Below are 18,169 nucleotides of genomic sequence, written 5' to 3'. Positions count from 1 at the left end.
TTTAACAGTAAGTTTGTTTTCCTGAAACTTAAGTCTGTGTCATTTTCTTCCTTTAAGTGTAAATGGCTAAATGTTTTCAACACTAAGTGCCTCTCACAGAGTAAGTGAATTCAAGAGTCCTAGGACTTTAGTAGTACTACCGTCAATCTCTCGTCTCTCCTAATACTCCATTATACTACCTCCCACCAAACGCTTATCTTACCTGTAATTTGTGTTTGAAAGTAGGGCTAGGCCCAGGGCTGCTCCACGGTAAATGGCGATTAAGGTTGGCAATCCTGGGCGGATGAAATGTCCTCATTGCGGTGGTACTAGTGGTGTGACACAGTGGCAGTTGCATGCCTATGGAAAAAAAGAAAATGAAACCTGGTTTGTCCTTACTGGAGCATTACAACGGTACGATAGAGAATATAGCAGGTGACAGTACACTAGAACAGTGCCACAATGTAGACTAACAAATGGTAAAGTATTGAAAGTATAACTAGTACTTGCGTTGAATTTCTTTGACATTGGCTACTACTACAAGAAATAGTACTGAAGCTGAGTAAGTCTAGAATATGTCCTCGGATTCCTTCACCAGCCTGTTGCTAAGACCTTATCCTCCCCAGCAAGTGTGTGGAATTATTGATGTAATTTAGTCACACATCAATCAAAACCACACAGCCTGGGGGAAGAGGGTTAGGGTTTGGAAAATGGATGGGAATGGGGGTTTATTTTTGGGTAGGTTTTGTTGAGAGAAGAAAAAAAAGCACAGCATGGACAAACAATAATTGAAGATAAAGAAATCTTTGAGTACAAAGCTAACCATAAATCTTTTAAGTGACATAAAGGAAGTGCATGCACTACTGCATGCATTGTTACTGAAAAGTAAGTAGTACTTTCGACAACCGTGAATGACAGAATGCGACAGTACAGGGTTGCAGCGTTTTCACTTGCCTATCTCTGCACTCAGAGAAACACTTCTTACATTAAATTAGGTTTAAAAAATAGCCGAAATAAAACGTATAGAATGGCTGTAGGGATCAATTTAGAAGCAGAGAGAGATCCAAGAAATGCAGAGTCACACTCATAGAAGTTCACAGCAATAACATTACTTAAAAAAACATTACAAACGAATGGATACTGTATCTGTATGTTGTTGTAGTTGTCCTGTTGAATTTGGTAAGTAAGTTGCACGCATCAAACCATTCCTCTTATTAGCGGCACTCCTCCATTCCAGCTGACGCTCCGTCCATCAATGTTGGTGACCAGAAGACACCCTGTCCACTGCCTGCCTGGCGGATGCTGAATTGCGGCTCGCTAATGTGAAGCCTGATTTCATCCTTTTTTTCCCATTGTACAGACTGAAACGCGGCCTGTAATTATTGATGGAAAAACAGGAAGTGATATTAGAACACCACTGACAAATAAATATAAGGTATGTACGCTGTGTAGTGCAAAAAGTCACACTTTGAGTTTCCTAATAGACAGTACAATATTTTTGAAAGTGCGTACTCTGTCTGAGTCTCCTTTTGAAGTATAAATAAGTATGGGCAAATTAATTTAGCGGATCTTTCCCCTCAAGCTAGGTGTACTGTAAACTGTGTTTTAGAAGAAAATTAGACCTTCCCAGCAGTGCTCCCATACAGACCCTTACTAAAGCCAGTCGCGAAAATGTAGAAGACCCCCAATCAGAGCTCAATAAATGAGGCCTAGTAGAAAACTGGTGACAAAACGTACTTTGAAAGTAAAAGTAGGCCCAAATACCCCCTTACCCACCGTGGATTGTATTCAAACCACTTGCCAGCAAGCGAAAGTATCCATACCCAGCATCGCTCCAAGACTCGCAAACCTCCCCACACACAGCCCCCCACCCAAACACATGCAACACAAATACTGCTAACCCTAACGAGCCCTAAGTTAAGAATAGTGGCAAACGCTTTCTTTAACTATGCCAAATCCCCCCTTTCCCACCATGGATTTTCTTCAAATCACTTGCAACCAAAAGTACACATTCCCACGAGTGCTCTAAGACCCCAGAACTCAGTTGCAAAAATCTAGAACACCCCGAAACACATGCAATCCTGCTGCTAGGACTAACCCTAACAAACCCTAAGTTACAAAAAGTGCCAAAAGGCTTTTCCGCATGGATTTTGTCCAAACCACTTCTATCCGGTAGTAGACCTTCCCAGCAATGCCCCAAGACCCGCCAACCCACCCGCAAAAAAGCACAACACCCCCAAACAGCCAAAAAGGAAAATCTCATACTTACAATATTTATCGGCCTTCGGTCCAAACGCGCTGTGCAGCTAGGTCATAACTCCCGTTTTCCACCACGGATTTCCTGAAAAGCAAATGCAATCAAAATTAGACTGTCCCAGCAGTGCTCCCAGACCCCAAAACTGACCCACAAACACCCGGAACCCCCCCAAAGAGCACCTCAAAGGCAAGCAAGTCAGCAAAAACGCAAAACAAATTTCGCCTGCGATTTGGTCCAAACCACTTTTATCCGGTATTAGAGCTTCCCAGCAATGGCCCCAAGACCCACCAACTCACCCGCAAAGAAGTAGAAACCCCCACAAGTGCAGAGTCTTTCTTCATTGGGCGTAATCCAGCCCTCTGCTTTGAGGGAAATAGGAGTCTGGAGGAGGAGGATAGAGGAGCATGTTCTTGTGAACTTGTGAACCTGAGGAATGCAGACTGCGGCACCTTCAAATCAATAAGCAAACAAGTGAAGACAGTTCTGCTGATGGGCTTGTTTTTGTCATAAGGTGATTAAAGTTTTAATTATATTAACTGTGCACAACAAAGAAAGACAGACACACAGGAATAAAAGTGAAAAAGGACGAAAAAGAAAGTTATTGATTCATTGGCTCATTTTCAGGGCTCGGTGTCAGGGAATAAGAATAAGAGTTCGTCCTCATAATCTGCGAATTCAGGCAGGAGTAGGTCAGTGTCACCTAACAGAGAACAAATTCCCTCATCTCAGTTGCTGTCCTACTCGTCTTCATCCGGCGTTTGTTCTCGTACGTTGTAATCTGGTGGTATGAGGTGCTGATTCATCTTGATCATTGTTAACCTCTCCACATTTTTGGGCGAGAGGCGGGTCCGTTTGGAAGTTACAATGCCACCAGCAGCACTGAAAACACGTTCAGAAGACACGCTTGCGAGTGGGCAAGACAAGTAGTTTATAGCCAGGTTGGAGATCTGTGCCCACAATTCTTTTTTCCCATGCCAATACGCCAATGGGTCAGCATTAACATAGAACTCTGTTGAGTCATTCAGATAGTCCTGCACCATCGACTCAAGGTCCTACAAGGTTCCTCCACTTTGCTTACTTTTTACTGTGACCTTTTGAGAACCAAACCCAAGCCAAGTTAGCCAATCCTCTTCTGCATCCAATGTTACTGTTGTGTCTGGTGCAGATGATCCAGTTGCCGGTGTCTTTAACGGCTGAGAGGTCACTTGTGCCACAGCCACAGGTGCAGAAGTGGATTCTTTTGACTGGGGATGGCCTGCTGATGCTGATGTACTGCCTTTTCCTTCAATTTGCTGCCGTTCTCTTTCAAACCTCATGGCTGACAAGGCTAGCCAACGTTTGTACTTTGTAACATCTTCATCATCAAAAGGAAAGAATGCTCGGCCTGCCAGCGCCTTTTTGTAGCGTGGATCCAGAATAGTAGCACAAATGTAATGCTGTTCTGAGTGTATCATTTTTAGACGTTCATCACCAAGTAGGCGCTCTAATAATTTCTCCGCCAAAACAAAAGCGTCTTGCTTTTTTTCAACTTATTGAAACATAGAAGACACCGCCTTCAGTTGGTGCTCCAGCATGCGCAACAATGGGATAGCTTTTCCCAAATTACAGTCCTCCTTGCTGACTGCACGCGTGAAGACCTCAAAATGACGAAGCATGTCTGTCAGGCTTTTAACTAGGTTCCATTGCGCCACATCTAGCCTCAGGTCCTTCTGAGCTGTACCCAGTGTTAAGAAATAGTGATTGAGTACCGTAAACTGCTCATACAGACGCTCAAGCATGTAGAAGGTTGAGTTCCAACGTGTTGGCACCTCCTGGATGAGTGTTTTCACTGGCATTTGACGTTCATGTAGCAGGCTCCTCAGATGCTTCCGGGCCTTAAAAGAATGGCTGAAATGGTTGCACATTCTTCGGCAGGTGGCCACTAACTCGCACGCTGGACTGTCTTCATCACTCAAGAATTTTTTAACAACCAGGTTTATACAGTGCGCCAAACACGGCACTCTGAAATAGTGACCCATCTCCATGGCCTTTACTACATTGGCGTCATTATCCGTGGAAACATAACCAATCTGGTGTTTTTTTGGGGACAGCCAGTGAAAGACCTTTGTGTTAAACATATTTAAAATGTTTTCTGCTGTATGACATTTCTCCAAGCCAAACATGGCTAGTGTTGCATGTTTCCGAGCAGCTTTAAAACTTCGTCCGGGTCAACACCTGCGTTTAGCTTTGCTTTAACCCCTGAAAAAGAGACCCAGTGTGCAGTGATGCACATGTAATCAGCGGCTGCGCCACTGGTCCACATGTCTGTTGTCAGATGTATAGTGTGAACAGCACTCTTCTGCAAAGCTGCCCCAATCATCTCCAGCACATCTTCATGTAGTGCTGGAACCGCAACTCTGGCAAAATAGAACCGGCTAGGAACCTTCCATTTGGGGCTGAACGCTGCCACTAATTCTAGAAAACCAACCCCTTCTACAAAAGAAAAAGGGAGAAGGTCCAGAGCTAGCATTTTAGCCAGCTTAGTGTTATACAGACGCGTCAGTGGGTGGTTGCGATCATATGGCGCTGCTGAAAACAACATGGTTCTAATGTTGCCCTGGACCATGGTTTTACGGGATGATGATGATGATGACTTCTTCGACCCAGTTACGCTCGCTGATGAACTTTTTCGCATTGGTGTCTCACTCTCTCCGACACTCCTAGTGTGGCTCACAGGGGGTGTGCTGCTGACAGGGGTACTGGGTGTAAGTGAAGTGTTTGACACTTCTTCCTCCTCGTCATCATCAGATGAAACATCAATGTTTTCTTGACTTGCAATTCGGGCTTCCTTGATCTCCTTTAGGTGCGCAAACCATTGGACAGGGTGCTGTCTCTCAAGATGACCTCTCTGGCCTCCGGTACCATAGTTGGTACCAAACTTACCACGACTAACTGCATGCTTACAAATGCTACAAATGGCGAAGTTTTCCTTTTTTGGGCAAACACTAAAGAAGTCTCAAACTGCGGACTTGAAATGTCTGTGGGGGCCGGAGGAGTCGGAGATACTGGTGGTCATGCTGCTAATGCCAGATGAAGTGGAGGATGTGGATGGCCGAACTTTAGTACGTTGTGCACTTTCACCACCTCTAATTGAGGTCGAGGTGGATGGAGGTCCCTTCTGGCGAGGAAGAAATATGGAAGCGGTACATGTTGGTGTACTAGTTAACTCCAATGATTGTGGTGTTTCCATTGCCTCCTCGTCGACAACATCATCACGCTCAGCAGCTTCTCGGGCTAGGGTCAAAATGTCTGTTTGCTGCATGCCCGCTGGGGCTGCAGTGACCTTTATGATGACCGGGTCGTCGTCGTGAGAGTCTTCATCAGCAGTAGTATCCGCCACTTCTTGTTGAGCCTCATCACACTCCATAACTATGAGACTTTCGACGACCTTCCTTTTATGTTTAACTACCTTTGTCAGATCATGGTGTGCCTCACTCTCAGACCGCAGTGGTGGTTCCCAAGTTGATCCGTATCATCAGAAGGAGGTGGGCTTGAAGAAGATGTAGACACCACCCTTGAACTTTTCCTTGCTAGGGATGAGGAAGACAATGAATGATCATCAGGAGGAGTGGCTTCCTCAAATGATACCTCGGCTTGATTGTCAATTTCCTGATGTGCCCCTACTTCTGGAGGAACAACAATTGGGGGATCTTGTGACCCTCCATGCACCTCTGCTTGCGCATCTCCTTGCGCTGCCTCTCCTTCCACAAGTACTTGGGCTTGTACTTGCACATGTGGTTGTTGTTGCGGATGTGGTTGTTCAACACTCGTCAGATGAGTTACAACAACCTGTGTTGATTGAGGGACATTGCTGCTACTTTCTTGCGATGAGCCAACATCACTGGTCGATGGTGATTGAACAACTAGACTAAGTGCCTCTGCAGCACTCAAGGGCTTGGACTTAAGTTGGCGTGGTGGCACTGAGCCCAAAGGTGCGGGGGGGGCTGCTCCCAGCTTGGTCCCCAGCAGATCCCGCTGCTGCTGCAGGCATACTTTTTTTTTACTCCCAAAAAATGTGGCGGGCGGCACACCAGTGTCCTTGGTAACTTGCTTCTTCTGCTCCTTACTGGCAACTTTCTTGCTAGAGGAGCTACGGGGAACTTTTTTTGGGGCCATCTTCTTCAGAGGTCAAAACAGCAGGCCGCAGTTGCACGAGTTGCAGAGTTATCTGTGGCCAGACGTGACGTCGTGTGACGTTATGCTGCACACACACACCACGCAGGACTTCTTCCTGGCACTGGTGGTTCTCTTGAGTCTTGTGCACCTAAAAGCAATGGAAGACAGAGGAACATCAGTTCAGTTATACACCCCAAAAACTCGAAAACCACATACAAATCAGCACAATCCCATGCCATCCATGCCCTCCATGATGTTTAAATTCAAGACACCCCACAAAAAGACTAGGCCCATGCACCATTCACTACCCCTGGGCATAATGGTTGAAACCTAGGCAAAATGGTTGCAGACCTAAGAACACTGCCTGCATTCAAAATGGCCCCCTGCCTCCCAGCACATGGCCTGCCTGTACCAGCACTCAAAATGGCCCCCACCCACATGGCCTGTCCCCATGAACACCCCAAAAAATCGAAAAACACAGAAAAATCAGCACAATCCCATGCCATCCATGCCCTCCATGATGTTTAAATTCAAGACACCCCACAGAAAGACTAGGCCCAAGCACCACTCACTACCCCTGGTCAAAAGGCCACAACAACAGCCCAAAAAAACGAAAAACACAGAAATATCAGCACAATCCCATGCCATCCATGCCCTCCATGATGTTTAAATTCAAGACACCCCACAGAAACACTAGGCCCATGCACCACTCACTACCCCTGGTCAAAAGGCCACAACAACAGCCCAAAAATCGAAAATTCCAAAATTGTAGTTGCAGCAACTGTAATGCCCCAAACAAACTTACTTGTGAAATTTTTAATCCAAAAGTGATCCAAAGAAAGTCAAAAAGGCCTCAAATCCAAATATCCAGCAGCATCCACAAAATGTATCCTTCCAGGTCAAGAATCCGAATGAAAGTGACCAGCACATGAAGAAAGCACTGGGAGGAGCCTGCTGGACAGGAACAGGAAGTTGGAGACTGTGGGGCACTTCCTTCCTCCCACCCCCCCCCCCAAAAAATGGACTCCTTGCAAAACTAAAGTGCAGGCAAATGTCAACCTGAGTAGTTATTCTGATAAAAATCATCATTTTCAGAAGGTTTATGCTGCTTGCTGGTGGATTTCTTCTGCAGAATTTCAAATTTTGTAATTTCGCGCGTGCAAGATTGTTGCTGCTCGCCGCATTTACGTGTTTGCAATTGCGAACTCTCGCGATGCGTGCTGTGCAAGGTGGCAAGCCGCGATTACGTAATCGCGGTCGCCAAACTCCCGCGGGATCCTGCAGCAAGATCCAAAATGGCGCAGCACTCGCAAAATATCGAGAAAAACAACTTGGCAAACGCTGAATGACGGTAAGTGAATGCCGCACGCCGCAAAATTGTACCACCAAGAAAAAAAAATCCGCTGCGTGCAAATTTGAGGATTTTCGGTAAATTCGCGAGCGTTCGCGGATTGCGAATTTACCGAAAATCCACAAAATCCGCGAGCGGAACGGATTTTCCGCCCATGCTTACTCCTGAGGCATTGTTAGCTCTACCCTGATGCGCACTATGACGCCTGTCCTGTGGGATGGGTGGAGTGATGCTGCTCCGGCTCGATTGCCCATCCTCCTCCAGTGAACTGAGGGGTCCTGTGCCACTGGTGGCTGCTGCCCGCAGATGTTCCACCGCACATGCTATTTGCGCCAGTCCCCTGGCTACATCCCTGCTGCAGTGTGCGAACTCATGCTGCATGCTGACACAGCGACGTGCCAGCACTGATGTGGCAGAGGACAGCCGGTTTACTGCCCTGTTATATATGTCCAGTCGAGTGTGGAGGCACTGTCTCTCCCTGCGCCTGGGCTGCACGGTCTTCACGCATCTCAGTGCATAGTGCCTCCAGGGCACCCGTCAGGCCCATGAAGCGCACCCTCATTTGGTGCTGCATTGATTTCAATGTCTTTGCCTGCAGGCGCTATACCTCCACCATATTGGTCTCAAGCCCTCCGAAGACTGTGTCCTCGCCTGCGTCAGCTGAGCTTGTGGATGGCCGTGCCCTGTGCCTGGATGAAATTCCTGGAGTGGGACGTGCAGGGGACTGTTCTGTGTTGGCTGTGGCACACTGGCCCTGGACTTGCTGCTCTTCTACATCTGAGTTCAGTGGATCTGCCTCCAGTGGTGGTAGTGGTGGTACTGTGAGGTACCGTCTGCGTTTCACTGGGATCACTGGACTGCCTTCCTCCTCCTCCTCTTGCACTGACTTTTCTGTGCTTTGGGATGCATCTTCCCCTCCTGCTATATCCTGTGTTTCTGTTGGTGCTATGAATGTAAATGCACAATTTAATTTGGTGTCCTGCCTCGCATTGGTCATGCAATAAATTTAACAGTTTGTAGTTACATGGGTCCTATCTCTCTCTATTTTGCCTTTCCTGATACACACATACTGATTGTACCTTGCTGGGCTTCACTGCTCACTGTTTGGTACATGTGACTACATCTCCCATAATGCATTGCTGTGTGTGCTTGTGTGCATGCACAGGAGTAGTATTCCTGTTTGGTGCGCAAGTCTTTCCTGGGTGTGTGGGTGATGTGGGGATGTATCAGGTGTGTGACGGCATGCTTCTTACCTTGTCTGGGGTGTTGGGGTTCTGAGCTGTCAAGATCAGCCACGCCAGTCACACTCTCCGGCAGCAGGGTGCCCTCAACCAGCCCCTCCAAAGGTGTGGAATCAGTGGCAGTGGACGTCCCACCACCGGTCTTTTTTGCCTCAGGCAGCCTTGCAGCCACCTTTTCTTTTGACCTCTGTCACATATCGTACCAGCGTTTCCTGATGTCTTCTACGCTGCGGTGGGTGACACCAATGGCATTGGCCTTTTCCTGGATGTCAGCCCAGATTTTCCGTTTGCGTGCCTTCGGGCAGACGCAGGGATTGTTTGCCGAAGAGGAGCTCATGGCTCACCACCATCTCCTGTATGAGCACCTCCTGCTCCCTTTTAGAAAACATTTGTTTCCCCTTTCCTGGCATTCTCCCCCTGCTGCTTGTCTTGTGTGTCCATGTCTCTTCTCTCAGTAGCAGTGCACTGGTGCCTCAGCTCTCCGAACCAGCCTCTCACTCTGCTTCTGGGAATCAGGTGCAGCATGGGCAGTCAAACTTCCTGGTTGTGATGTCATCAAGCTGCACCTGAATCTTGGATTAGCAAATTTGTGATTTCTTATTTGCGATGTTGCATTTAAGGAATTGCAATTTTGATATTCACATTAAAATTCAGCAAAATTTTGGGAAATCGCTAAATATTAGCGAACTTTTAATTACATTGGGTATTGCGATTCTCAAAATGCGATTTGCAAAAAATCGCATTTTGAGAATCGCAAAATTAGCGATTGATACATACGGCCCTAAAACATTTACAGTGTTTGTTCTGCAGTACAGAAGTGAGGAGGATGGACTTTAGGACTACACTAATCCACATGGATTTTTAGGTTTGGCTTGACAGTGCAACTGTCACTAGGCCTTATGTTTTCAACAAAAAAGAGCTTTCAGAATCCGACTGAGACTGCGGCTAAGGCTCCGCCCACATATTGGTTCCCCTGACTACAGGATTTGATTGGACTGAATTTGTGTGCTTCCACTAAAATTACTAATTGCATGGCACTTTTGGGGTTTGGCAAAGGTTATACTCAAGAGGGCTAGGACTTATATGGTTATGGTGGTAAGCCAATGATCACGGCTATAGGCTCAGCTTGATTATTATAAAATGTTATAGTAAAGGCACTAGACCTAAAGTATTTTTTGTGAAAATCATGTTAATTTAAATTTGGATTTTTATCTTACATGTTAATCCCTATAGAATAGTATTTTGTTACACGTAGTCTTACAGATTACAGTGGTAAGCAATGGTTTTAATAGTGGTTACACCATGTGACAAACCATACATATAGCAGGTTTTTGCTTTGAGAAGCCTTGTTAGGCCCTCTTAGGAGAGATCACATTTTGCTTAACTAGTTGTTATTTTGAATAACTTCCTAACTTTATGACTGTTTCTGATGGTTGCCTTGTGGAAAAGTGTACGTTAAAAACTATAGGCCTGAGTTGGTACACTAGGACACATACTATTCTAGGCCATAGATCTGCTCTGCTTATTGTGAAATGTTAAGACAAAGGCAGTTGCTGTAGCACATGGGTACTCACAAACTTTCTCTCGGGGTCAAATTTACACTTTGGTTTGTGTCCAAGGGCCGCACCGGTGGGGGTGGGGTCAGTGGGGGAGGGGGCGGGGCTAGAGCAACAAATAAAACTGACCATGAGGTTGATCACAGGTCCCTGCAGCGGACGCCTTCGTCCACTGAGCCACCAGACCCTGCATACACACATCTCTCTATCTCTTTCTCTCTCGGTCTCCCTCCCTCTCTCTAGCTCTTTCTCCCTCTCTCCTGTCTCCCTCTGTCTCACTCACTGTGACTGTCTCACTCTCTCTCACTCTCTCTCACTCCCTATCACTCCCTCTCTATCCCTCTCTCCCTCTGTCTCACTAACTCTGACTGTCTCACTCCCTCTCTCCCTCTCTCCCTCTGCCTCACTAACTCTGACTGTCTCACTCCCTCTCTCCCTCTCTCCCTCTCTCGCTCTCTCTCTCACTCCCTCTCCCTCTCTCTCCCTTTCCCTCCCTCCCACTCCCTTTGAGTATCTCTTTCACTCCCTCTCCCTCCCTTCCCCTCCCTCTCACTCCCTCTCCGTCTCCCTTCCTTTCCCTCCCTCTCACTCCCTCTCCATCTCACTCCCTTTCCCTCCCTCTCACTCCTTGTAACTCCCTTTCCCTCCCTTTCTCTCCCTCTCACTCTGTCTCCCTCCCTTTCACTCCCTCTCACTTCCTCTCCGTCCCCCTCCCATCCCTCCCTCTCCCTCCCTCTCCGTCTCCCTCCCTTTCCCTCCCTCTCACTCTCACTCTCACTCCCTCTCCGTCTCTCTCCCTCTCCCTCCCTCTCCCTCCCTCTCTCTCTCCGTCTCCCTCTCTTTCCCTCCCTCTCAATCCCTCTCACTCCCTTTCCCTACCTCTCACTCCCTTACCCTCCCTCTCACTCCCTCTCAATCCCTTTCCCTCTCTCTCACTCCCTCTCTGCCTGTATCTTGTTATTGCGGCACTGATAACTGCCGAGGGTGACTCGAGAAACTTGCCGACTTCGCATCGTCACTGGAGCCGACATCGGCCATCTTCGATGCAGTGAATCATCACCGAATCCATTTTTCAAGGTACTGTTGTTTGGGGGACTGTGTGACTCCGCGCCCGACAACCATGATCCTCGAGGGCGGCGCCGTACTTTGCATTTTGTGCTGTCCTGACGTTGTGATAGCCCCAGTTGGTGCTATTTGAATTTTACAAGGTTATTTTTGCAACATCCTTTTTAAAGACATTTTACTGAGTATCTGTATGTTGGATTTTGGTCTTGTTTAGTTTAGATAAAGAGACTTTATTTTTCTAAACTGGTGTGGTGTCCATTTGTGGTGTTTTCACTGTGTTACTGTTAGTGTTGGTACAAATACTTTACACATTGCCTTTGGGATAAGCCTGTCTGCTCGTGCCAAGCTACCATGGTGGTGAGCAGGGGTTATCTCAAGTGTCTATCCCCCTTACCTTGACTAGAAGCAAGGGTCTCTACTTGGACAAAGGTACCTACCTCTACCAACTAGAGACCCTCATTTCCAACATTGGCGGTCAGCGGTGAGAATTTGAACCTGTATTTCTAATTGACCCACAGTTATTGGTGTACATCACTAGATTAGTGCAGACCACTACGCAACCACATACTGTGTTTTGTTTTGGTTCTATTTTTGATCTGACCCCTAAAGTATCCACGCATCATGTCTCAGAAGAGTAAACGAGCAAGTGAGGTTTGAGAATTGGAGTTTTATATTGAAATTTTAAGTAGTTACAAAGTAGGCCAACTCAAACAGTTCTGTAGGAACTTTGGATATCCCATGAAGAGCAGCTCCAGGATGGAGGAGCTACAGAAGGCCTTAAGAGCCCGCTGGGAGGTCAAAGAGGCTGGGGAGGCAGAGGATGCACAAGTGGATGAGGATACACAAAGGGATGGTTTCAAATCACATGATCTGCCTGTGGGAATAGCAGCCTCCAGGGCTGGCAGCAACCATTCCGCTAGACATTTTTCTCCAGAACAGTTGGAGGAAAAACCAAAGGGTTAGAGATCATGAATTAGAAGTCATGAGGCTCGAGATGAAGATATTGGAAATGGAGAAAGATAAGATGGCAGAGGAGAGCAAGAGCGCTTGTGCCTTTTAGAGGAAAAGAAATTGCTTTTGGAGAGCGAAAAGAGGGCAGATGAGAACAAGAATATCTATGCTTTGGAAGAAATGAAATTGACCTTGGTACATGAAGGGGCTTGATGTGGAGCTCGAGAGACTTGAGGCCATGAGGGTCTCAACCCAGCAAAAATAGATTTGTGCAGCTCAGGATGTGAGCTTTGCTGAGTGGGAGGTAGAGTCCAGCTGATGGCAGCAAGATTATGTTATCTAGTGCTGAGGGAGAAGTACACACACCCAGAGATTTGGTGCCTGACTTGAGGGAGTGGGTTAACATACACTAGGGGGGTTCAGGTTTATGAGGTAGCTTCAGTGGTGTGCAGTGTCCCAGAAGTAGATTGGGGAACTAACACAGGTGATAATATTCCTAGTGGTTGGAGGGACACTCTACTGACTCTAGATGAGAGGTGCAGGGAGAGGGGTTCCACCATGGTAGTAGTCCTAGTGTGTGAGTGTGGAGACCGAACAGAAATGTGGGTTGAGTGGCAGAGACAGTCAGACACTGTCTTGTCAATCTCAGTAGAGTGGTGTGGGGTACTTGTGGGAGGCACTTGATGGTGAGGCAAAGGGTAGCTTGGTTAACAACTGTGGGAGGCTGTGCGATTCAATTGCTGGAGATCATATTTTAAGTCCCTGTTTTCCAAAGCTATGCCAATACCCGGTGGAATGTGAGTTCTCTGATTCCAGGGAGCTTGCGCTGGAGGCAGACCTTTTGGTGGATTCCAGAGGGTCTGAAGAAGCTTTTGGGAGTGACCCTAAAAGGTGTGGCTCAGGTATCTTCCAGCCCAGAGTGGTGGGAGAGGTTCAGAGTGGCCCAGCTAGGTCCGGTTGTAGTGGAAGGGGTGTAGGAACTCATGTCCTGTGTCTGCGGAGGAGACGTGAGAGTGGGCTGTGCCCCAAGGTGCCCGAAACCCAGTCTCTGGGCCTGGAGGGTTCCCTAAGGGAACACCAGGTGGGAAGCCTAGGCTGTACTAGTAGGCCATTTGAGGAGGATCTCCTAGTATCAGGAGAACCTGGACCATCTGTAAATGGAGCTCCACCAGTTCTGGTGTCTCCTAAGTGGAGGGTGGAGAAGTCCAGATGGAGGTATAAGAGGAGACAGAGTTCCCAGTGGAAGAACCAGTGGGTCAAGGGGCAACCAGAGGGGCTGAGTCTCCTAGGCATGACCATGGTGACACCACTTCTGTCGTGGGGGTCGTCACATACTGGCAGATGGACAGGGGTCAGGAGATCAGCACCAGGCAGACTGTCACGCAACGCATGAAGTATGTGCTATCCTCAGGGGAAGCTTTGTGTGCACCCGGAAGTACTGACGTGCCAGGCAAGTGCTCAGCTGCTGGGTTTAGTCCCTTGGTTGGGAATCCAGGTTCAGGGGTTGCCTGACCTGGAAGGAAGGACATCTGTAAGCAGTGTCCAGACCGGTTTCTATTTCGGGGGTACCACTCCAAGTGGGAGGGTGCAGAACTCTGGAAGGGGGTGCAGAGGGAGGAAGTCCTTGCCTCTGATCCCGGTTCAACCTGAGGGTTTAGATCCTAGGTTGGGAGACCAGTTGCAGGACAGAGGTCCTAAACTGGTGGTCGAGTTGTGTTCTGAGGGCGCTTCTCCTGGAAGAAGAGTTCAGAACCACAGAAAGAGAGGTAAGGGGAGGAGAGCCTCGCCAGAGACCTGAGGTCAGCCTGAGGGTACAGACCCTGAGTTGGAGGAGCAGGTTCAGGGTGTCCTTCCTGACCGGGAGGAAGGGGCGACTGCTAACAGTGCACCTACCAAGTTGTCTCCTGGGGGTACCGCTCAAGGAGGGAGGGTGCATATCCCCAGGGAGGAAAGCAAGGTGTTGGAGAGCCCACCCCAGTCTCTTGTTCAGCCGCAGGGTACAGAGCTTGGGCTGGTGGGCCAGTGTCAGGAAGCCACACCTAAATTGGCAGGAGGGAGAGTGGAGAGAAGGTGCCAGGCACCTGGGGCTACTGCCTCCCAATTTCTGACACCACAGAGGTTAGAGAGGCCTGAAAGGCATGAGGCCTGGCTCTCATCACAGCTGCAAGTGGCCAGTGTGCTGGTTGTCCTAGTTGTCAGAGTTGCCCCAGGAGGGGGGCTGGAGTCACACCCTGGGAGTGGACTGGGCCACACCACCATGTTGGCGAGGTGGTAGTATGGCAAAATAAAGAGATTGAATTCAAGGATAAAATATAAATCGAAGAAATGTGCATTCTTGAATAAATGGACACACAACTGTCTGGAACAGGAGCTCGGCAATAAATGCCAGAGAGACTCTACATTCTAGAATTCACTGCTTGACATACAAATTACATAAATTGGATTCCTTAAAGCTAGAACCCTAACTTACCACAAATATCCTACATACCACATATCCCCTTTTTTATAAAATAAACAAAATAACTAATTACACATGTTAACTAGTCAAAATAAGCTTCTAAAACATATGACATACAAAATAATCTGTCACTTAAACTGTTACATAATCTCTCAATCGGACCGGAGTAGTTCTAATCCTATTACTACTTCTATACTTCCTATCTCATTCCACTCCTATAGCAATTCTACTAGTGAATTGCGCATTCGAACGGGAAGAGACCGGAAAGCAATCTCCTCGGTCTGAAGAAGAAGTACGAACCGTTTCTCGAGATACTAAATCACAGCTGGTGAAAACAGATTTTGTTAGATCACCAACATCATACCAGTCTCATTCACTTGAATTGCAAACATGATCCGTAGAATTTCTTTTCTTTACGAATAATGTCAGCTTGTTTTTTTGTGAGTTTAACAAGAGAATTTTTGTTCCACCATCCTCTATCTTGTAGCAAGACAGCCATGCGAGAAACTTTTAACACTTTGCTAGGAAAAGAAAACTTAGACTGTCCCTTTATAACCTTAATCAGTTTTTTTATGAGAACCCAATCCCCAGGAACTAACACTTTAGTTTTAACATGCATCTGTTTATCATAATCACGTTTGTCTTGCTTCTTTGTAACCATTTCTCCCACTTTAGTCAAATCAATAGAAGATTGTGTACCCTTTTCCAACAACCAAGCTGGACCCAATTTTGAAATAGGGTTTCTACCTCTCAAAAGAATATAAGGTGAGACACCAGTGGTGCTGTGAGGAGAAGTATTATACTTCCAACCCTTCTGATATAAAACATTTAGCACATTGAAACCATTAGCTACAGCAGTTTTTACTTTTCTTCAACATACAGTTCGCTCGCTTAACAAGTCCATAAGATGCTGGCCTATATAATGGAACAAGGGTGTGTTTTACATCAACTTTTCTTAAACATTTCTCCACTTCCTGTGACACAAAATGTGACCCATTGTCCGTAACCACTTATTTAGTTGCACTTTCAATACAAAATATGCATTGTAAGAACATAATAACAGAAATAGAATCAGCACTGTTGACAGATGGAAAATACACCCATTTTGAAATGTCATCAATTGCTACGATTAAAAATGTCTTATCTTTACCAAAAACAGAAAATTGACCTGCAAAATCTAAACCAATATTTTGCCAAGCACCACCTGGCCATGGTACAGGACAAAGAAGTGCATTTTAAGTTTTCCAGTGCTTATCAGGACAAAGACACTGAGGACACTGTTCTACATAAAGTCTAACCTGACCATCAATTCCTGGCCACCATCACGTTTGCTTAGATTTGTTTAATGTAGCTGTAATACCTTAATGTCCCTCATGAGCCAAAGAAATTATGGTTCTTCTAAGATCTCTGGGAGGAACAAATGTATCTAGTTGAAGTAAAATATCATTAGATATAGATAATTTTGACGCTACTTGAGAAAAGATCCTCTTATCAAGAGACAAATTCTTATCAGAAGGCCAACCTTTAACTAAAAACTCCTTCACATTCTTCAAACATTCATCCTTCTCACTAAAATTAAACCAATCTTCTTTGGAATTTTTTGAATCTTGTACAACATCCTCAATTGAAAATAAACATTCCTTACCCTCTCCTTTTTTATCATATCATCACTGTATTGCAAAGGAAGACAGGACAGACAATCCGCTCGTACATTTTTTCCATCTAGTAAATATTTGATGTCAAAGTGAAATTCCAGTAATCTTGCTAAAAGTCTTATTAACCTAGATGAAGCTTTATTAGAAGAACTTTCCCCTAACATGTAAATAAGGGGGTTGTGATCCGTATACAATTGAAATTTAGTTCCCAAAATATACATTTTAGATTTCTCAACTGACCAAAATTATGCTAAGGCCTCGCTCTCAATTGTGCTATACTTTTGTTCAGCTTCAGTGAGGGTTCTCGAAGCAAAAGCTATAGTCAATAAACATCCTTTAACAATTTGGCTCATAACTGCGCTAAGTCCTTTTGCACTGGCATCAACTGTGATAATGCTTTCTACTCCATTCGTAAAAGGTTTAATAGCAGGAGCATTTATGACTAAATCTTTAATTGAAATGGAAGCATTCTGAGAATCTTCAGACCAAAGAAACTTGACATTGTTTTTCAACAAATTTCTGAGAGGTTATACCAGCAACGCATAACCTTGGACAAATCTGGCGTAGTACTTACTTAAGCCAAAAAACCCCCTTAATGAATCTGTATCATGAGGAGTAGGAGCATTTCTTTTTGCATCAAGTAACGAAGATTTAGGTCTGATCCCAATACCAGAGATATTATGGCCTAAATAATCCACTTCTTGTGTGGCAAACTTAGACTTTTTTACATTTACTGTCATGCCATGTATCTGTAGTTTGATTAAAACGTTCTTAAGCCAAACAAAATATAGATCAATGGTTTCAGAATGAATAAGTATATCATCCTGAAAGGCTTGGATTCCTAACTCATTGACAAACATTTGATCCACTAATCTTTGAAAGATACTAGCAGCTGACGCCAACCTAAAAGGCATTCTTTTATACATGTACACTCCAAACGGAGTAACAAAAGTAGTTAAGGGCTGTGATTTAACTGCATAGGGGATCTGGTGATATGCTGAACGTAAATCTATAGTGGTGAAAAATTGACTTCCTCCTGACTTGCCCAACATATCATGATTTCTTGGAAGTGGGTGACAATCTACAACAATATTTCGGTTGAGCACACTTAAGTCCACACATAGACAAATCTCCACAAATGTTTGCGTGCGACCACAGCAGCAGAAACCCATTCAGAAGATTCGGCAGGAATGATTATTCCTTCACTACACATATTATCCAATAACTTCTTTAAATCCTCTCCAACTGATAGAGGTACAGGCCTACCTTTTTGAACAACAGGACATGCATTACTCTTGAGCTTAATTGTGTGTTCAAATCCTTTAACGGATCCTAAATTATCACTAAATACAGTAGTATAATTATTGAGTAACTCTTGTAGCTTGGAATTGTGTGATTCGACCATGTTGACAGATGATACAGGTAAGTCCCCAAGAACTATAGGTTCAGAATGACCAGGTTTGAGTATTATGCCTAGACTAGCCTGATCTTGCTATCCTAG

This window comes from Lissotriton vulgaris, chromosome 4_1 (assembly GCF_964263255.1).
Source record: "Lissotriton vulgaris chromosome 4_1, aLisVul1.2, whole genome shotgun sequence".
Lineage (NCBI taxonomy): Eukaryota > Metazoa > Chordata > Amphibia > Caudata > Salamandridae > Lissotriton > Lissotriton vulgaris.
Note: the sequence above shows the minus strand (reverse complement) of the source record.